Source organism: Dromaius novaehollandiae, unplaced genomic scaffold, assembly GCF_036370855.1.
Source record: "Dromaius novaehollandiae isolate bDroNov1 unplaced genomic scaffold, bDroNov1.hap1 HAP1_SCAFFOLD_33, whole genome shotgun sequence".
In the NCBI taxonomy this organism is placed as follows: domain Eukaryota; kingdom Metazoa; phylum Chordata; class Aves; order Casuariiformes; family Dromaiidae; genus Dromaius; species Dromaius novaehollandiae.
The window spans coordinates 3,065,672-3,070,006 of NW_026991456.1; the positions used below are offsets into that span (position 1 = coordinate 3,065,672).

General features: G+C 50.9%; 1 long non-coding RNA gene across 3 annotated transcripts; it reads left to right on the top strand.

Annotated features, from left to right (window-relative positions):
* The first annotated feature begins 267 nt into the window (after positions 1–267).
* Positions 268–2,159, top strand: LOC135326635 (uncharacterized). 3 transcript variants are annotated; one of them, XR_010386930.1, is made up of 7 exons: positions 268–354; positions 1,200–1,262; positions 1,339–1,391; positions 1,605–1,659; positions 1,753–1,793; positions 1,876–1,931; positions 2,031–2,159. It is a non-coding gene; the product is annotated as an uncharacterized LOC135326635 (long non-coding RNA). The 3 variants fall into 3 exon arrangements; XR_010386931.1 differs by lacking the exons at positions 268–354; positions 1,200–1,262; positions 1,339–1,391 and adding an exon at positions 1,466–1,517; XR_010386929.1 differs by lacking the exons at positions 268–354; positions 1,200–1,262; positions 1,339–1,391 and having other exon boundaries at positions 1,527–1,659.
* The last annotated feature ends 2,176 nt before the right edge of the window (positions 2,160–4,335 follow it).

The window sequence follows — 4,335 nt, forward strand, 5'->3', positions numbered from 1 at the left end:
CAGGTGAGGTAGAATGGGTGATCAGAATGGTGTTTCAGTTGTTGTAGGGCTGGTCAGCGCTACCTGGCAGCATAGTAACTTTGTCTTGGTTTTCCAGGTGCCATGGGTGTCCCCACAGCAATGATGTTGGAATCTGGAGTTGGTGCGGCACAGGTGAGCACAACATCGGTGGCGCTTTGGTGGAGGGTGCTCTTCAGCTGGAGCTGGCTGGCATGGGGGTGATCTCCCGTGCTCTGGTTTGGCAGGCAATGAAGGCGAATGTGGTGACCGAAGGAAGATCAGAGAGGATGTGGCTGCCATTGAGGATGCCTCTTGAGGACCAATGGTGTGACGCACAGCACTGCAAAAGCTAAGGTGAGGAGCAAAGTGTCGATGTGTCTTGGGTGTGTGTGCTGACATACAGTGTAGTATGGAGAACTCTTCTGGATGAGTGCTGTGTGTGAGGCAGAGGCAGTGGGGTGTGCATGGCAGAAAGTGAGGGTGTGGTAGGCAGAGCAGCTCCAGCCTGTGTCTGTGTTGTTGAGTAGTTTATGGGGTGTGTGTTGTAGCTGTGGTATCTTTTGCTCAGGTCTTGATGTCGCTCTTGTTTGCGCTCAAGGAGCATGGCCCATGCTCTGCAGCGCTAGCGCGGCAGGCATCCATTGTCTTTTGCCTGGCCCGACTCATCAGCATTGTGCTAATGGATAGCACCTTGTTCTGTGCAGGCAGCTAAAAGGGGTGGCGTGTCACTCTGGTTTTGCATCGTGGCCATTTGCAGCCATCATTGAGGCCTCCTTGGCCGTTCCTCTTCTGAGGCCGCTCTTGTTTTGCACCTTCCTGGCATCCTTTCAGGATTTTCTTCCCTGCATCGTCAGAGCCTCAGGTCTTCCTTGCTGGCTTCTTCTGCATCACTCTTCCCAGCTTTGCTGGCCCCTTTCCATCACAGGCAGTAGCGTCTGACTCTTCCGTGGGCTCATCCGGAGCATCAGAGCTGTGTGGTTGTGGCATTGTAGGGCTTTTTGGCTGGCAGCATCTTATGCATGGGAATAGTTCTTTTTGCATAGGGCTTTCCTTCATGTTTGTGTCTGTGTGTCTGTTCGGGGCTGGAGCTGCCTTGCCTGTGGGTGTTAGGAATGATAGTGCGTGGAGTGTGGCAGTGATGGGCTGGGACAGTGATTGGTCAGCATCTGTGTGTTCCATTTTACATTGCTTTTTTGCAGATGCGGATTAGTGTTTGGATCTCTTGAGGGAGATGGAGGAAGGAAGGGGAATGCCGTAAGAAGGTGAGCTAGAGATTCCTTGTTGGAAGGAGTGTTGTGGTCAGTGGTTCCCTGGTTAATTTTTGCTTTGTGCTTGTAGGTGTGGAGCCTTGTGGAGAGCAAGTTGCTTGCGTCCGGGAGGAGCAGGGCAAGGTGAGTGTTGGTCTGAGAGAGGAGGCAGAGCCCAGTGTAGGGCTGTTGTCTCGTTGGCGCTGTTCTGGTTTTACAGGTGCCTGGTGGGCCTTGGCGTGGCGGCCAATGGCCCAGCAGTCAAGATGGGTGAGCAGAGCAGGCAAAGGTGTTGTAGTGAGGTACTGTTGTGGTGGGGTGTGGTTTTGGCATCACCTCAAGGTGTGGTTGTCTCAGGTTTTGCAGGAAGTTGTGAAGAGGAGAAGTAGAGTGCTGAGAAGAGCCCGAGCAGGTAAGAGGGGGAGCTTGTTGGGTCAGAATCTGATGGCGTGGTAGGGTGATGCCGGGTTGCCTCTTGGTGATGTCTTTTGCTGTGCTTTTTCAGGTATGGTGTGGGCCTTTCCCAAGCGTGGCTGAGGATTTCAGGTGAGCGGATTGGTGTTGGGCATTGTAGGGCTGGTGAGCGCTGCCTGCCAGAAGAGTGGCTTCATTATTTTGTTTTTTCCAGGTGCCATGGGCTTCCCCCCAGCCAGGATGCTGGTGTTTGGAATTGGCGCAGTTCAGGTGAACGGAGCACCCATGGTGCTTTGGTGGAGAGTGCTCTTGCAGGTGAGGCTGGAGCCAACTGGCACGGGGGTGACTACTTGTGCTCTGGTGTGGCAGGTGAAGGCAAATGTGGCAAGCAAAGGAAGATCGGAGAAGATGGGTCTGCCATTGAGGATGGCTCTTGAGGACCGATGGTGATGCAGAGCACCGGAAGAGCTAAGTTGATGGGCAAAGGGTGTTGGGGTGTCTTGACTGTGTGTGTGTGTGTGTGTGCGCGCGCGCGCAGGTGTGTGCTGACGTTCAGTGTAGAGTGGAGGGTGGTTCGGGATGTGTGTGTGCATGAGGCAGTGGGGTGTGCATGGCAGAAAGTGAGGATGTGCTAGGCAGAGCGGCTCCAGCCTGTGTCTGTGTTGTTGTGCAGTCTGTGGTGTGTGTTGTAGCTGTACTCTCTTTTGCTCAGGTCTTGATGTTGCTCTTGCTCGTTGTGCTCAAGGAGCACAGCCCGTGCTCTGCAGCACTAGCATGGCAGGCATCCACTGTCTTTTTGCCTGGCCTGACTCGTCAGCATTGCTCCAATGGATTGTGTCTTGTTCTGTGCAGGCAGCTAAAAGGGGGTGGTCTGTTGCTCTGACTCCACATCGTGGCCGTTTGCAGTCAGTCATCTTTGCAGCCATCATCGAGGCCTCACTGGCCACACCTCTTCTGAGCCCGCTCTTGTTGTGTGTCTTCCTGGCGCCCTTTCAGGGTTTTCTCCCCAGTGTTGTCACAGCCTCAGGTCTTTCTTGCTGGCCTCTTCTGCATTGCTTTTCCCAGCTTTGCTGGCCCTTTTCCGTCACGGGTGGTGGCATCTGACTCTTTCATGGGCTCGTCCAGGGCATCAGAGCTGCACGGTTGTGGCGTCATAGGTCTTTCTGGCTGGCAGTGTCTTCTGTGCTGCCATTTTTTGTGTGTGTTTGGGGGGGGGGGGGAAGTTGGGGGGTGTGTAGTAATGGCAGTCACCAGAGCAGAATAATGTATCTATGAAACTTCTTGGGGGGGTTTCAGTAAGAAGTAAAAGTATTCTTTTCTTTAAACTCTTTTTTGATTGAGTGGCCATTTGGGGGGATTCTTATTTAAGCCAGTACAGTGTTACCTTTAAAAAAGGATGGAAGGAGATGGTTCTGTTAGTAGGGGTGATGAATGGCTGGGGTGGGAGTGAGTGGGCAGTTGTTTGGTTGTTGGGTGGGGTTGTTAGTGTGTCTAACCTTGTATGCATGTTCTTTTCTTTTTTCAGGTTCTAGTTAGAATTTCTTAGATTTTTTTTAAAAAAAAACAAACCAGACAAAAAAACAAAAAAACCCAACCAACCAAAGACCCACACAGCTGGGGTTCTGCTCCCAGCTGGGTTTCTTTTCCCCCCTGAGTCCCCAATGCTCTGCGAGGTGGTGATCAATCATTGCCTGCGTGGGTGTGGAGCTTCGGCTCGGAGCTGGGTGTTTTCTAGGCAGGGCGGTTTTTGGAGGCGCTTGGTCACCCTGTTACTGGGAGCTGTCCAAAAACCTGGAGGTGCACTTGCCTGTTTCTGCAGGAATGTAGAGTATGTGCTGGCTGATGTATTGGTGAGATTAGAGATGGATGCTGAAGAGTATGTGCAGGTGATGTAGAGTGTGGGCTTGTTTGTTACGTTTTGTGTGTTGTGAGGATAGAAGCCCAAGAGTTGCTGATGATGCAACGACGAGTGTTCTGCTCTGCTCTCTGCTCTGTGTGCTGTGGTCTGTAATCTCTGTGGTCTGCACTTTGTGCTTTGCTCTTTCTGCTCTCCGCTGTGCTCTTTGCTTTTCTTCTTTGCTCTTTAATCTGTGCTTTGCTCTCTGTTTTCTTCTGTCTTCTTTTTCTCTAGCATACCAGCTGGGAGTAAATAATTATTACTCTACAATTAAAATAAAAAAAATTATTTACTCCCAGATAGTATCCTACTCTTGCTAATGAATTCATTAAATATGCAAATTAAGCCTTCCCATACTTATTTCTTTTTAGACACATATACAAATAATAAAATGTGTATGCACTGTATATATACATACATACAGTCATACACATATACACCTTAGGCTTAGAGAGCTACCCTTAGCAGGTTACATAGCCAGTTTAGGGGTGACAGGGCAAGGAGTAAGGGTGACTACAAGTTCAAGGTAGCAGGTCAGAGGTTGGGGTTACGCTCAGAGCCATCAAGGCAGAGTGGGAGGGTTAGGGTTAGAGCCATTTAGGGTTGGGGTTGGGTTTGGGGTTAGGGTTGGGATTAAGAGTTGTTAGGGGTTGGAGTTAGGGTTTTAGGGTTAGGGGGTTTAGAGGGTTGGAGTCAGGGCCATTAAGGGTTTAGGGTTAGAGGGTTAGGGTCTGCCATTTAGGGTTGTGGTTAGGGCTGGTTGGGCTTAGGTTAGGG